The 16,913-nt window shown below is 44.2% G+C and overlaps 1 protein-coding gene and 1 long non-coding RNA gene across 2 annotated transcripts in view; both read left to right on the forward strand.

The window, feature by feature from the left end:
* LOC307220594 overlaps positions 1 to 16,913 on the forward strand; it is a 144,469-nt gene that overhangs the window by 73,224 nt on the left and 54,332 nt on the right. The gene's annotated exons all lie outside the window — the stretch shown is intronic.
* The window catches only part of LOC307220388 (CTTNBP2 N-terminal-like protein), a 38,291-nt gene continuing 24,654 nt past the window's right edge, over positions 3,277 to 16,913 (forward strand). Inside the window, exon 1 of the mRNA XM_079984339.1 lies at positions 3,277 to 3,419. The gene's annotated coding sequence lies outside the window, so the exon portion shown is untranslated. The remainder of the gene's footprint in view (positions 3,420 to 16,913) is intronic.

Raw genomic sequence — 16,913 nt, forward strand, 5'->3', positions numbered from 1 at the left:
GTCCAGCCCAGTGGCGTAGCGTGGGGGTGCAGGGGGGGCCGGCCGCACCGGGCACAACATCTGGGGGTTAGGGTGAGGGGGCGTAAATCCACGGGTTAGGGGGTGCAAATTACTTGCCTTGCCCCGGGTGCTGACAACCCATGCTACGCCACTGGTCCAGCCTCCTGCAATGCAGGGATCTCAACTAACAAAACAACAAACAAACAAACCTATGGTCACATAAAGCATCCTCAATAAACACGCGAGACGTAATGAAATATACTCAGAGTCGCAAAGTGATTTCATGCTCTTTATTCAGCTCATGGTGGTGAGGAGGAATGAATGAATGTCCCCTCAAAGTATCTGCTTTATATACATTATTTACACAATGGGCTGCACATGATTGGCTAATTCCGGAATTCTACTGTAAGCCAATCAGGTTGTGGATTCACTTCAATCTGGAGCATGATTGGGTGGTTCCTGCCAACCAATCATACTGCTGCATTGTTCTAGGACCAATCAGACTGCTGCATTCTGAATCCTATTGTTCTAGGACCAATCAGACTGCTGCCTTTTGGATCCTATTGTTCTAGGACCAATCAGACTGCTGCAGTTTGGATCCTATTCGACTCAGTACATAACACATAACCGGCTGTGTTCTTAGATAAATAAGGTATACTATTCATGTATCAAATCATAAATGTCAACGGAAGTAACTCATAAAGTTCAACAAACGAACAAAGCTGAAGACCCAGTGGATCAGATCGTTCTCTAATCAGTTTATGCATAAGGTCCATCTGTATAATAGTGTCTATTCCACCTGTCTGTTCATAAGGTCCAAACAATCCACATGAAAGGTTGTTACAGTTCCACAGAATCCTTTCACAGTCTAATTTCCGGAATATTGGCCTTGTTTCGCCATCCTGGGCTTCATCTGTTACATGGATGGACCTTATACATGAACTGATTAGAGAATGATCTGATCCACTGGGTCTTCTGCTTTGTTAGCTTGTTTAAGTTTATGAGTTGCTTCTGTTGAAATTTATGATTTGATACATGAATAGAATACCTTATTTATCTAAGAACACAGCCGGTTACGTCTCATGTGTTTATTGAATATGGAATCTCAACTAAAGCATCCATGACAGATGGCCATCCAACCTCTGCTTAAAAACCGGTGGGAGTCCGTTCCATGGTTAAACAGCTTTCCGTCAGAAAGTTCTTCCTGGTGTTTAATAAGAATTTTCTTGTCACTTGTCTCCTCTTTTCCAGGCGAAACAGGCCCAACTCCCTCAACCGTTCCTCATAAGGCTCAGCTTCCAGACCCTTGACCACCTTGGTTGCCCTTCTCTGCACACCTTCCGGCTTGTCACCTTTGCAAATTGTGGTGCCCAGAACTGGACACGGAGCTCCAGCTGTGGTCTGAATTCCCTTGATCTGCACACAATGCTTCTGTTGATGCAGCCTAGAATAGCATTCGGGGTTTTTTGCTGCTGCATCACACCATTGGCTCATGTTAAACTTGTGGATAATTTGATCCTTTTGTGTCCCCTTCTAATTCCACAATTCTAGCACCAACATAAGAAGAGTGGCAGATAAAAACGATGGACTTTGCAGAATTGGCGAAGCTGGCAGGAGAAATCCGAAACCAGCATGATCAAGTATTCCAAAGGGAGTGGAGTAAATTTCTACGATATTTGAAAGATCATTGTAAGCAATTGACATCACTAGCAGGGTTGTCTGGTGCTGGAGGAGACTCTTCAGAGTCCCGTGGTCCAGGTGGTCATGAAGAGTCAGACACGACTAAACAACTAAACAACAACAACAACACACTCCCTACAGGCATGCATAATGAAAACCCAGCTGTCTGGGTTCTTCTTGTTACTATTTTATTTATTAAACTTATATACTGCCTTTCAGTGACAGCAGTCACAAAATTAAAAGACGCCTGCTTCTTGGGAGAAAAGCAATGACAAACCTAGACAGCATCTTAAAAAGCAGAGACATCACCTTACCAACAAAGGTCTGTATAGTTAAAGCCATGGTTTTCCCAGTAGTGATGTATGGAAGTGAGAGCTGGACCATAAAGAAGGCTGATCGCCAAAGAATTGATGCTTTTGAATTCTGGTGCTGGAGGAGACTCTTGAGAGTCCCATGGACTGCAAGAAGATCAAACCTCTCCATCCTGAAGGAAATCAGCCCTGAGTGCTCACTGGAAGGACAGATCCTGAAGCTGAGGCTCCAAGACTTTGGCCACCTTAGGAGAAGAGAAGACTTCCTGGAAAAGACCCTGATGTTGGGAAAGATGGAGGGCACAAGGAGAAGGGGACGACAGAGGATGAGATGGTGGGACAGTCTTCGTGAAGCTACCAGCATGAGTTTGACCAAACTGCGGGAGGCAGTGGAAGACAGGAGGGCCTGGCATGCTCTGGTCCAGGGGGTGACGAAGAGTTGGACACGACTAAACGACAACATATAAGTCCAGCTGTCATTTGCCAACAACAAATTGCCGCTGTTTTTTGTGTTGAACATATGCTCTGTGGTAATTTATGGACTTAACAACAACAACAAGGTTCTCTGAAGACTTGTAATGAGAATTTTTCTCCCTTTCTATATTTATTGAAATGTTGAGCTCTTTCGTAATAGGTTCAATTAGAATTGGAAAACGTACAAAATGCAACAATATAAAGGTTCATTTTGAAAGCCATGAGGCGGCAGGGAAGGAAGAGTCGAGGGGTTTTAAAGAGCCAAAGAGATAAAGTGGATAAAAATGATTTTATGTGTTTGTTTTTATGTTGTTTTTGTTTATGTTAAAAAATTTGGAAATTAATAAAAATTTTATTTAAAAAAAAAAAAGATAAAAATGATGTGACTGTATATGAATAAATGGAAAAGTAATAAAAAATATTTAATTAAAATAATAATAAAATAATTTCAGAATTCTATGAAATATATTCTTGCAGCCTGGAAAAATATCTTATATTTTTGGGGGGAGAAGCAGAAGCTTAATCCCACCTTTTAAGTACCATCCCTTTTCACCGGAAGTGACGTCTCCCCCGCGGCCTCCCTCCCGCCTCCGCCTCCCCCGGGCCGCGAACAAAAGGGATTTTCAAGCGCGCCCTGGCCCCGCCCTCCCTTCTCTCTTGCCCCGCCTGCTGAGGCCTCTGATTGGCCGGGCGGCCCCTCCTCCCCGCTCCGCTCCCGCCCTCCGCCCCCCCCCGCCCTCCCGCCAGCCGATTGGCCGAGCTCCCTGGCCGGCCGGGGCTGCGGTTGGCGGCGGGGCGCGCCAATCCCGGTTGCGCCTGAGGAGGCTGGAGGGATGGCGAGTGGGGCCGAGCGGGGACACACCGGCGGCGGCTGAGGGCTGAGGGCTGAGGCGGCGGCGGCGGCGAGGAGGGCGGCCCGGGCCGAGGCGGCGAGCTGAGGGGGCCGCCGGAGAGGTGGGTGGCCAGGAGAGGGGCGTCGCCGGGGGGGGGGGAGCGGGGGGTCCCGCCATTGTCCCGGCCGAGAGGGGTCCGGCCGTGAGGGGATTTCAGGGGCTGGTTGGCCGGCAGGACTCTGAGAGAAGAAGCAGGCCCTTCATCTCAGGGTCGCGGGTTCGAGCCCCCCCCCCAAACTGCATTGCGGGGGGGGGTTGGGCTAGCCTAATAATAATAATAATAATAATAATAATAATTTATTATTTGTACCCCGCCCATCTGGTGAAGCCACTCTGGGCGGCTTCCATAGAAACCAAAAATACACTAAAATATCACACGTTAAAAACTTCCCTAAACAGGGTTGCCTTCATAATAATAATAATAATAATAATAATAATTTATTATTTGTACCCCGCCCATCTGGTGAAGCCACTCTGGGCGGCTTCCATAGAAACCAAAAATACAGTAAAATATCACACATTAAAAACTTCCCTGAACAGGGCTGCCTTCATAATAATAATAATAATAATAATAATTTATTATTTGTACCCCGCCCATCTGGTGAAGCCACTCTGGGCGGCTTCCATAGAAACCCAAAATACAGTAAAATATCACACGTTAAAAACTTCCCTGAACAGGGCTGCCTTCATAATAATAATAATAATAATAATAATTTATTATTTGTACCCCGCCCATCTGGTGAAGCCACTCTGGGCGGCTTCCATAGAAACCAAAAATACACTAAAATATCACACGTTAAAAACTTCCCTGAACAGGGCTGCCTTCATAATAATAATAATAATAATAATTTATTATTTGTACCCCGCCCATCTGGTGAAGCCACTCTGGGCGGCTTCCATAGAAACCAAAAATACACTAAAATATCACACGTTAAAAACTTCCCTGAACAGGGCTGCCTTCATAATAATAATAGTAATAATAATAATTTATTATTATTTCTACCCCGCCCATCTGGTGAAGCCACTCTGGGCGGCTTCCATAGAAACCAAAAATACACTAAAATATCACACGTTAAAAACTTCCCTGAACAGGGCTGCCTTCATAATAATAATAATAATAATAATAATAATTTATTATTTGTACCCCACCCATCTGGTGAAGCCACTCTGGGCAGCTTCCATAGAAACCAAAAATACACTAAAATATCACACATTAAAAACTCCCCTGAACAGGGCTGCCTTCAGATGTCTTCTGAATGTCAGGTAGTTGTTTATCGCTTTGACATCTGCTGGGAGGGCGTTCCACAGGGCGGGCGCCACCACCGAGAAGGCCCTCGGCCCTCCGGCTGTTTTGGGACTACAACTCCCATCATCCCTGACCACTGGTCCTGTTAGCATCTGAAGGCAGCCCTGTCTAGGGAAGCTTTTAATGTTTAACAGACCACTGTATTTTAATACAGTGGTATACCTCGGGTTAGATGGGACGCAGGTGGCGCTGTGGGTTAAAGCCTCAGCGCCTAGGGCTTGCCGATCGAAAGGTTGGCGGTTCGAATCCCTGCGGCGGGGTGCGCTCCCGCTGCTCGGTCTCAGCGCCTGCCAACCTAGCAGTTCGAAAGCACCTCCGGGTGCAAGTAGATAAATAGGGACCGCTTACCAGCGGGAAGGTAAACGGCGTTTCCGTGTGCGGCTCTGGCTCTGGCTCTGGCCAGAGCAGCGATGTCACGCTGGCCACGTGACCCGGAAGTGTCTCCGGACAGCGCTGGCCCCTGGCCTCTTAAGTGAGATGGGCGCACAACCCCAGACTCTGTCAAGACTGGCCCGTATGGGCAGGGGTACCTTTACCTTTTACCTTTTATACCTCGGGTTACAGACGCTTCAGGTTACACACTCCGCTGACCCAGAAATAGTACTTCAGGTTAAGAACTTTGCTTCAGGATGAGAACAGAAATCGTGCAGCGGTGGTGCAGTGGCAGCAGTGGTACTTAACCTGAGGTACCACTGTACTGTATATTAATTACATCAAGGGTGGCCAGCAATTTGCCCTACTGATGTACTGTATAGGCCATGCTCCAGGGATTAGTGATAGTTGTAGCTCGAAACATCTAAAGGGTACCACATTGGCTTATTCCTGAATTACAGGTTTTAAAATCAGAATCCTGATCCTGGTTTCCTGGCAATCCAAATTAATTTACTTCAAGTAGGAAGCATTAGAAATATTTCAGGATGTTACATTAACATCTTAATTCATGGAAAAGCTATTTTAATACAGTGGTATACCTCGGGTTACAGTCACTTCAGGTTACACACTCCGCTAACCCAGAAATAGTACTTCAGGTTAAGAACTTTGCTTCAGGATGAGAACAGAAATCGAGCTCCGTCAGCAGCAGGAGGCCCCATTAGCTAAAGTGGTGCTTCAGGTTAAGAACAGTTTCAGGTTGAGAACGGAGCTCCGGAATGAATTAAGTACTTAACCCAAGGTACCACTGTACTTTGTTGGAAGCTGCGCAGAGTGGCTGGGGAAACTCAGCCAGATGGGCAGAGTATAAATAATAATAATAGTACTAGTAATATTAATAATGGGACACGGGTGGTGCTGTGGGTTCAACCACAGAGCCTAGGACTTGCCGATCAGAAGGTTGGCTGTTCGAATCCCCGTGACGGGGTGAGCTCTCGTTGCTCGTTCCCTGCTCCTGCTCCTGCCAACCTAGCAGTTTGAAAGCACATCAAAGTGCAAGTAGATAAATAGGCACCGCTCTGGCGGGAAGGTAAATGGTGTTTCCGTGCACTGCTCTGGTTCGCCAGAAGCGGCTTAGTCATGCTGGCCACATGACCCGGAAGTTGTACAGTAAAGCGAGATGAGCGCCCCAACCCCAGAGTCGGTCACAACTGGACGTAATGGTCAGGGGTCCCTTTACCTTTACCTAATAACAACAGCAACAACAATATACTATTATAATTATTGGAGTTGTAGTCCCAAAACAGTTGGAGGGCTAAGTTTGGCCATCACTGGGCTAGAATGAATCTCTGCGCCCTGTCCAGCTCTGCCGTTCTAGGATGGACTGTGCGGTGAGGATCACTTCTTCTTTGGCTATCACTCGTAGCCAAGTAAGATTGTCTCCCATGAACACAGTCTTAACAGTGAATCCGTAAGGGACTGCAGAGGCCAGTTCTGGATCCACACGTCCTTCCATGGTGGGTACATAGGTTTCAGGGCGGGAGTTGATCACTGTGAGGGTTTGCCAAGCGTGCCTTCCTCAATGTCCAAAAAAACCCAATGTGCTGCACAAACAAGTACAAAATAACCTCTCTGCAGCGCCACAAATCCAACTCAGTGGTGTAATGTTGGAAAATGCCCATCGCTTCTCCTACCGGGGCAGTTATCTTTCCACGAGGGCCAGCATTGATGCCGAAATCCAGCATCGCCTGAGCTCTGCAAGCGCAGCTTTCTCCTAATTGAAGTGCAGAGTTTTTGAGGACCAGGACATTCACAGGGAAACCAAAATGCTTGTTTGCAAAGCTATTGTACTACTAACCTTACTGTATGCTTGTGAAACATGGACCACTTGTAAACGCCATCTCCAACTCCTCCTGTGGAGCAGGAGTGGCAGCTAAATTTAGCCCCTGGCAGATGTCGGATGGGGGGAGGGAGGGGTGGGTGGTTTTTTTTCTTGTTCCTGTGTTTGCATCTTGTGTTTTTATGCCCCACGATATTCAGATGAAGGGTGGTATACCAATTTAATAAGTAATAATGGCTGTCCAACACCTGCTTAAAGCGTCCCAGGAAGGAGAGGGCTGGGAGGAAGGAGGGCAGTGTTTAAACTTTAGAGGCTCCAGGAGTTGGAGCTCGGTGTGTGGAGCTTTAGAATGGTTTTTATTTTTATGTTATTTATTTAAAAACAGAAGCAACCCCCACAAACACATTTCAAAGGCCATGGCTAGCAGGACCAGTGGCCAAGGATGTTGGGAGTTGTACTCCAGTAACATCTGGGGACCCAAGGTTGGGAAAGGCTACTTTAGGGTATTGGGGAGCCAGTGGTGGAGTAGTGGTTAGAGTGTCGGGCTACTAGGACCTGGGAGAGACCTGGGTTCAAATCCCAGAACTCTCACTGAGTGACTTTGGGCCATTCCCTGCATCTCGGCTTAACCCACTTCACAGGGGCATTGGTGGGAATTAATCAAGGAGTGGGCTCCTTGGCAGTGGGGTGGGGAGGTAAGCTATCAATGCAATGTGTCATCTTTTGTTTTGTTTTTTTAAAATAGATATTTATTAAAGTTTTTAACAAAATACAGCAAGAAAGAAAAATACACAAAGCAGAAAAATACACAAAGCACAAAAAATAAGTAAAAGAAAAAAAAGAAAAACAACCATTATTCTTTTGCTAACTTTAAAGTTCATATCCTTATTTTCCTGGCCTCCTCACACCTTCCCTTTTTGTATTCCCATTTACAAAATCAGATCAGCAAATCCTTACCCTCTTTTATTTATCTTAACTCTATATCTTAACGTATCAAAATTCTATGTTTTCACCCATTATCAATTCACTTATTTGCATACTCTTTTTAACTTTGTTGCTAATACCACTTATTTTCAATCCAACATCATTTTAACATTCATTAATTTTGTAATACTTCTGCAGATAGTCTTTAAATTTCTTCCAATCTTCTTCCACCAACTCTTCTCCCAGATCTCGGATTCTGCCAGTCATTTCCGCTAATTCCATATAATCCATCACCTTCATCTGCCGCAATGTGTCATCTTTTGGATGCCAGTCTAAGACCTCTTTCTGCTTCCAGGCATTGGATGTTATCTATTGCATTTTAGAAGTGTAGTGGTTAGAGCAGTGGTTCAGTTTATTCTACACCTGAGCAAGTTTCTAAAGCATGGGAGAAAGTATATTTAGGTTGTCATAGGTGATAAATTGAGACGTTGGTATCATAGCAATGAAGGGAGCAGTGAATGGTGAAAAGTGCTGGTACTGTGATTGTTGGAAGAACAAGTGGCTAACTATAATTTGGGCATTATTTAAACTGACTGTTTTAGGCTACTGAACCTTATGCACTACACGTCAAACGTCCTTCATGACCCAGTGAGGGATGCTGTCAGTTGCTTTGTTTTGATGCTCTCTCAGTTAATATTATACTGTTCTTAACTTGTCACCTGCATTGTGTGACATGCAAACAGTAACACACTGTTGCAAAATGCCAAAACCATGATTATTGCTCTGTGTTTACATAATAAATATGTGTGACTGATATGCTGATAGCTAGTGAAAGAGAGTTTCTTAAAATATTAGATATCAAACATGAAAATAATATTTTAGTGAGTAGCATAAAGGATTTCTTCCTGTTCATTTTTTAAAGATTACCTAAGTAATGACAGTACTATTTCTAGTAATTAAAAATGGTTTCCCAGTCATTTCAAATTAAGTCTTACCGGTAAGTTATGATCAGTTTTCTCAAGATTTCCTCTTGCTGTAACTAACTTTGCTTTGCAAGTATCGCTGCTTCTTTGGAACTTAGTAGGAAGTTTTTGTTGTTGCAGCTATACTGAATTTCTGTGTTTGCTGAAGGCGTGCTTAGCGGTTATAGTAGCACTGACAACGTAGGTCAGCAGTTGCTATAATGTTTACTCTGTGGTTACTGGAGGCATCTGGTCTTGGAAGACTTATAGACAAGGAATGAAGCAAACACACCAAATGTAAAGAAAATTAGCTGTGGGTTCTAGCTTTTCCATGAATTAAGATGTTAATGTAACATCCTGAAATATTTCTAATGCTTATTACTTGAAGTAAATTAATTTGGATTGCCAGGAAACAAGGATCAGGATTCTGATTTTAAAACCTGTAATTCAGGAATAAGCCAATGTGGTACCCTTTAGATGTTTCGAACTACAACTATCACTAATCCCTGGAGCATGGCCTATACAGTACATCAGTAGGGCAAATTGCTGGCCACCCTTGATGTAATTAATATACAGTACAGTGGTACCTCAGGTTAAGTACCACTGCTGCCGCTGCACCACCGCTGCACAATTTCTGTTTCCCATCCTGAAGCAAAGTTCTTAACCTGAGGTACTATTTCTGGGTTAGCAGAGTATGTAACCTGAAGCGTATATAACTCGATGTACCACTGTACTACTAACAGTCTTGTATGTATTTCCCTTTGACTATAAAAATACTGATATGGTCTTTGATAGCCGTCATCAAATATTATTTATATACTTTTTTTTGCATAGGACAGTTGTGTCACACACACTCAAATGGCTATTGTGCTTTTAATCTTTATCACAGAAAAGTAGTTCTAGAAATGTTACATTAACTTCACAGTGGTACCTCAGGTTAAGTACTTAATTCGTTCCGGAGGTCCGTACTTAACCTGAAACTATTCTTAACCTGAAGACCACTTTAGCTAATGGGGCCTCCTGCTGCCGCTGCGCCGTCAGAGCACGATTTCTGTTCTCATCCTGAAGCAAAGTTCTTAACCTGAAGCACTATTTCTGGGTTAGTGGAGTCTGTAACCTGAAGCGTATGTAACCTGAGGTACCACTGTATTTTGGTCACATGCTGCACTGCACAAATGCCAATGACTTCAAAGGAAGGAATGGAGAGGAACCAGATGTCTAATATGGCCATTCTAAACTTTTAAGGCAGCAAAAAGTGATCTGGATTATACTAGGAATTATCATTCCTGATATCCCATAATGCAGGAGATAGTGCCCCTCTAGATAAGCATGCACATTTCTGTATGTGTTTTCCAGCTTTCTTGTTCTTTTGCTGCTGTCTCCAGCTGGCTTACCTCACACTGACTGAGATGGGAAGTTCTAAAAGGAACATTGTCTGCCTCTTCTAGAAACATGGTTGTGTCAGACTGAATTTTTTTGTTAACCATCCTGACTGAGATCATCAAGATGTAAAGGAGGATTGAGGTGTGGAGAATGAGAAGGAAACAATTGTTCATGCTCTGTAGTAAATGGAAGCTACTGATGAGTTGCATTACGTGAGGGGAAGTTCTTCTTGCAAAGGAAGTTGCTTCCATTTCTAGACTGAACCTATTCCATGTGTTTTAGGAAGTTGGAAGATGACGGAAATGAGGGTTTCTACCCAATCTGCAAATTTCAGTTTTGGACAGTGAATAAGTAGGTTTCTCTTCCTCCACCATCATTGGGGATGAGAGGCAAACTTTACACACTTAAGTGGAGCTCATGGCCGTCTTCTGAAGGATGACAAATAGCCACGTACATCTCTCTGTTTCTGAAGTTCAGACGGCCTGTTCCTGATCCAGTTGTGGGTTTCATGCTGTTGGGATGTGAACCATTCCACATTTCTATTTTTTATTATAGATGGATAATGGGATGGGGACAGCTGAACAAGTGTTTCTCCACTGCTGGTGAAAGCTGCATGTGACTCATCGCAACAGCTCATTTGCAAGTTCATAGAGTGTCATCAATGATGGGGGCTGAAAGTTGTTGAGAGCCTAGTTTGTATCTCAGAATAAAGTTTTTAACAGTTCCTGGATTAGGTAGATAGATACCCAGTTGGAATAAACTGGATATGACATGAACTAAGAAATAAATAAAAAAATATTCATTCTTTTGTCATTGGCATCCATCTGTCTTGACAGACAATGGCAATAATAAGTAAATGACCGCAATACCTCAAGGACCATCTCTCCCCATATGAACTGCCTCAGACCCCGCAACCACCATCTGAGGCCCTTTTTCACGTGCCTCCTCCAGATGAGGTCTGGAGGGTGGCAGCACGAGAACAGGTCTTTTCTGCAGTGGCCTCCCTCTCTCCAGGGAGGCTCATCTGGCGCCTTCATTATGTATCTTTAGGCGCAACTTCCAGTTTGCACAGCCTGGTCTAGTATCTGAAGAAGTGTGCATGCACACGAAGGCTTATACCAAGAACAAACTTAGTTGGTCTCAAAGGTGCTCCTGGACATTTACCATAATTTTTTATATATATTTCAACTGCGTCAGACCAGCACGGCTGCCTACCTGTATGAGTGATATCCATGAACAGTATTAGAATGTTGCAGCCCTTGTCTTAAGCTTAATGGATAAAGTGCTGGCTTAGATTTGTCACTTGGCACCATTGCTAGGTCATTCTAAGAATGCTGCTAGAAATTCACACTAAAGAGTGCCAGGGTACTGCTGACAAAATAAAGAAAAGAGCAGGCATACTTGATTGTGCAAAGAATATTGATCAAGTACTTTATTGAAGTTCAGCCTTTTAATGAAAGTTATGGAAATAACTCTGGAATGGCAGCAAAGAGTTCTTTGTGCAAACCTAGAAATACAAAAACTGCATCCTCCATTAACAGCCTGGAAATATAGAGGATTTTTAGATTTAATCACAGGCATGAGGAAGCTTTGGCTCTCCAGATATTGTTAACTAAAACTCCCATCCTCCCTGGCCATTGGCCAAGTTTGCTGGGGATGCAGGTTGTATTTCTGGAGGGCCAAATGTTCCTCACTCCTGTTTTACTACTGGGAAGTGTAGTTTGCTAATGGCTGTTTAAATGAGTTCCCAGGATTCTTTGGGCCAAAAATGTATGATGTATATGCAGCCTACGCATGCACTTTAAATCTGATTTAAATGAGTGATGTCTATACAGCCTTAGTCTGAGCAAGCTTCTCTTGCATGTGCAAATATTTTTATGGTTGCTGCTAAATAAGATTCCTCTTTCTAAAAAAGCATAAGGCTTTTGTTTTCAGTGGCTTTTGGCCAGAAATAAGAATATCCCTTTACACAGAAAAATAATATTCAAAGAGAGACTAATTTATTGGTTTTTGTTTGGCATTGGAATACATGCTTGGCTTTTAGAAATGCCCTGGCTGATTTGTCTGCCTATTGATAAGTAGGGGGCAGAGATAATGGGCTAGTAATTGTGGGAAAAGTGATGTTTTTTCTCAGTTGAGTAAGAGGTTATATGCAAAGTTTTGAGGTGCAAAACATTTGAAGGCAATGGAAGTGTGGCTTGAGATAAACAATGCATACCTATCTACTCAGAAGTAAGTCCCATTGAGTTCAGTGGATTGGGAGTTACTCCCAGATAAGTGGGCATAGCATTGCTGCTTAAGCTAACAAATTTGGAATCAAGTTAGGTACCTGACAGGCCCACATCCTATTCATGGCACCAGTCAAAGAGGCTATATCCTATACAATCTTTCAGGTGCCGCAGTACTTGGTTGTTTCTTCTTCTGAGTTAGACAAGCATAGAATTGCACTCTTAAGCTGCTATCCCAAGTATATTTTCTTATGGCGGCTAACAGATTGGGGTTGAATCCTGACAAGACAGAAGTACTGTTTTTGGGGGACAGGAGGCGGGCAGGTGTGGAGGATTCCCTGGTCCTGAATGGGGTAACTGTGCCCCTGAAGGACCAGGTGCGCAGCCTGGGAGTCATTTTGGACTCACAGCTGTCCATGGAGGCGCAGGTTAACTCTGTGTCCAGGGCAGCTGTCTACCAGCTCCACCTGGTACGCAGGCTAAGACCCTACCTTCCCGCGGACTGTCTTGCCAGAGTGGTGCATGCTCTGGTTATCTCACGCTTGGACTACTGCAACGCGCTCTACGTGGGGCTACCTTTGAAGGTGACCCGGAAACTGCAATTAATCCAGAATGCGGCAGCTAGACTGGTGACTGGGAGTGGCCGCCGGGACCACATAACACCGGTTCTGAGAGATCTGCACTGGCTCCCAGTACGTTTCCGAGCACGATTCAAAGTGTTGGTGCTGACCTTTAAAGCCCTAAACGGCCTCGGTCCTGTATACCTGAAGGAGCATCTCCACCCCCATCGTTCAGCCCGGACACTGAGATCCAGCGCCGAGGGCCTTCTGGCGGTTCCCTCATTGCGAGAAGTGAGGCTACAGGGAACCAGGCAGAGGGCCTTCTCGGTAGTGGCGCCCGACCTGTGGAACGCCCTCCCATCAGATGTCAAAGAGATAAAGAATTACCTGTCATTCAGAAGACATCTTAAGGCAGCCCTGTTCAGGGAAGTTTTTAATATGTAATGCTGTATTGTTTTTAACACTGATTGGGAGCCGCCCAGAGTGGCTGGGGAAACTCGGCCAGATGGGCGGGGTATAAATAATAAATTATTATTATTATATTATTAAACTCAGTGGAATTTTCTTCTGATTCTCCTAACAGATGGTAAATACAGTCTGGGTTCAGTTTTTTAGGCTGCAATTCACAGTACATTTAAAAATGGCTAAGTTTGAAGATGGTGCATATTTGCCCTAAAGTATATGGATTGTGGGGGACGCGGGTGGCGCTGTGGGTAAAACCTCAGTGCCTAGGATTTGCTGATCATAAGGTCAGCGGTTCGAATCCCCATGGCGGGGTGAGCTCCCGTCGTTTGGTCCCAGCTCCTGCCCACCTAGCAGTTCGAAAGCACCCTAAGTGCAAGTAGATAAATAGGTACCGCTTTATAGCGGGAAGGTAAACGGCGTTTCCGTGTGCGGCACTGGTGCTGGCTCACCAGTTGCAGCTTCGTCACGCTGGCCACGTGACCCGGAAGTATCTTCGGACGGCGCCGGCTCCCGGCCTCTTGAGCGAGATGAGCGCGCAACCCTAGAGTCGGTCACGACTGGCCCGTACGGGCAGGGGTACCTTTACCTTTACCTTATATGGATTGTGGAGCTTTAAGCTTGAATATAGCTTGATGAGAATAACATTTTAAAATTCAAAAGTAAATAGATAAATTTACAAAGCACTACAGACATAAGCTTCTGTAGATGCTGGTATGTTTGCATGCATACCACAAGAAAGTAATACATTCCACGTTACATGAACATAGCAGCATAATCTCATCTGGCACTTCAGAGAGTTTTGTGTAGTGCTGAAAATTCCACTGTTACTTGGATACGATGAATTTAAAAGAGGTTGTGCACAGAGAAGCCTTGTTTCAATAACAGGTATGTGTTATCAAAGAGTTTAGAAAGACAGGAAATATCTCCAATAATTGCAGGAAAGTGCTGCCTCTTTTTGCTGTAGTTTGTTCCAAGGAAATAGTACCAGGCATCTGAGGCAAAGCCTTTAAACTTAGAACCTCTGGAAAATCTGTACTACAAACTGCTGCGTTGAGCTGGTCTTTCAGAAGCGTTGTGAAGTTTCCCCCACTGATTGGTCTGTTTGTGAACATAATGATCATTCAGAAATCCCATACTTTTTGGATTATTATGTTGTAGTCATGGCTTAGTCCGTTTTGTTTAGGCTTAACACAAAGAAGGCTATTGAGATAGTTCACATTTTGCCAACAAATGACATGGAAGCTGTTATCTTGACATAATAACTGTGCTGCTTCACTGTATGTTCCTTTCTTGATGAAATTTGGAGATCTGAGGGTGGCACAGAACAGCTAGCCGTGAGATAACAGAAGAAAGTATGGTAAGAAAATTGTGTGGTTTGTGTTTTGGCAAGGAATATCCCCCCCATCCCTCCGGGCAGTGCAAATAATAGTGATTCAAAGACAGTATAAGACCAGATTATACAATCTATGAACCCAAAATGCAGCTGTTAGACTAAAAATAGTTGCCTAGAAGAACTCCTAAACTCAAGAAGCAGCTTTAACTTGCAACATTCCCAAATTGAAAATATCTGACAGACTTTCACTTTGTATTTTAAAATTAGTGGAATACGTAGGCATCAGGTTACGGCTAGTGAGCAAAACATTTTGGACTTTCGTTACTAACTGTTTTCCACTGATCTCTCTACTTTTCTGTAGCGGTACTATTTCTTTTAAAGGTCATATCCTCTTGTGAAAACTGTATATGGGCTCATCAAACTCTAGATTTAAAAACTCAGGACAAAGGTGTACTTTCAGTCTGCAGCAGTACAGCTGTTAGGAATTGTTTGTTTTTAAGTAAATTATGGTCTAGCCTCTGACTCCATCATAGTTTGCTTTATGTAGCAGTGACCTTGCTGAAGTGCCAGTTAAAGTTGCCAGGATGTTATAGTAACCGCTTAAATGTGTGCTTCAGGGAAGGTTTTCAGAAAGGGGGAAAAGGTGGCTGATACTTCAAGAGAAATGTGCCACCTCCTTTGTTGTGTCGAACCCAATTTGGATGTCTGGTCTTGTAGGAAATCATGAAAGCAGGCATTTATGAGTTTTCCAAACTGTTTAAACTTCCCCCAGACAGTCGACTTGTTAATCTGCAGCAATGAGTTTATGTCGTATGATGATCGCTGTAACGAACACTTGCACTGGATTTTAAACAGCTGCAATACCATAGAGTTGTATCTGGCTAAGTCCTACTCAGGAGGAATTAATTGAACAAAGTTGGTTTAGATGGTTTCAATGGGTCTACGTTGAGTAGGGATAGTATTGGACACAACCCATAAAAGGAGGCATAGTTGTGCTTTCATTTGGAGTAATGAGACCAGCCGTGTCTTTTCTCTGTTCTACCGAATAACTTGGATGTTTTATCCTGAATGGGAGTAATCCAATTAAATGCTGTGGGATTTCAGTAGAACTCTTAATTTCTCACGACATGCTCAGCAGCACATTCATACATTTTCCATCAGCAACTGTCATGTCTTAATTCAAAGGTTTTCAACCTTTTTGAGTCCATGACTCCATTCTTTCTGCGGCACCCCGTGGGGCTCAGGAGCCCAGTTGTGTCACCCTTTTTGAACACCCTTGTGGAGTGTTCCCTTAGCCTTCTCCCCTTTCCTTGGGAGTCCTATGGGCAGGTACAGCTGCCGCTCCTGGTCTCTCTCCTGGTCCCCTACCCCTAAGAGAGGTACCTCCTCACACTGCACCCCCTGGCCAGCCCCAGAGGCACCATTCAGCTGTGGAGCTTGTAGCCAGGGCTGCTGCAACAAACAGCTGTGCAAGCCTTTGGGAGGCAGAGATGGGAGAGGGCATCAGAGGGAGGGAAAGAGGGACAGAGGCCAGTGTTGCCCACAACACCCCTGACCATCATTTAAGGCACCCCAGGGTACCACGGCACTCTGGTTGAAAACCAGTACCTTAAACAAATCTTGAGTGAATCTTTGGCTATGTGTACACTACCAGCTTAAAATGCAGCGAGGTCATTTTTTCTGCTGCATTTGAAACTGCATTTGCAAGTTGCCTACTGTTTTTCCACACCAGTGAATGGAGAAGGCTTGAGGGTGTCTTCAAATGGCTTAGAAGAAGAAGAAGAAGAGTTTGGATTTGATATCCCGCCTTTCACTCCCCTTCAGGAGTCTCAAAGCGGCTAACATTCTCCTTTCCCTTCCTCCCCCACAACAAACACTCTGTGAGGTAAGTGGGGCTGAGAGACTTCAGAGAAGTGTGACTAGCCCAAGGTCACCCAGCAGCTGCATGTGGAGGAGCGGAGACTCAAACCCAGTTCCCCAGATTACAAGACTACCGCTCTTAACCACTACACCACACTGGCGCTCATTTTCAAATCTGATCAAAGCTGTTTTAGAGTAAAATGCATCAAAATGCAGTATTTCTCAAGAAACTACAGGATAGGTGTAGATTGAGGCTAATATGATGGTGTGCATGACTTCACAAACCAGCAGTAGGAGCACTCTGGATGCAGAGCAAACTGAAGCA

This window comes from Podarcis cretensis, assembly GCF_951804945.1.
Source record: "Podarcis cretensis genome assembly, chromosome: 7".
Classification (NCBI taxonomy): Eukaryota; Metazoa; Chordata; class Lepidosauria; order Squamata; family Lacertidae; genus Podarcis; species Podarcis cretensis.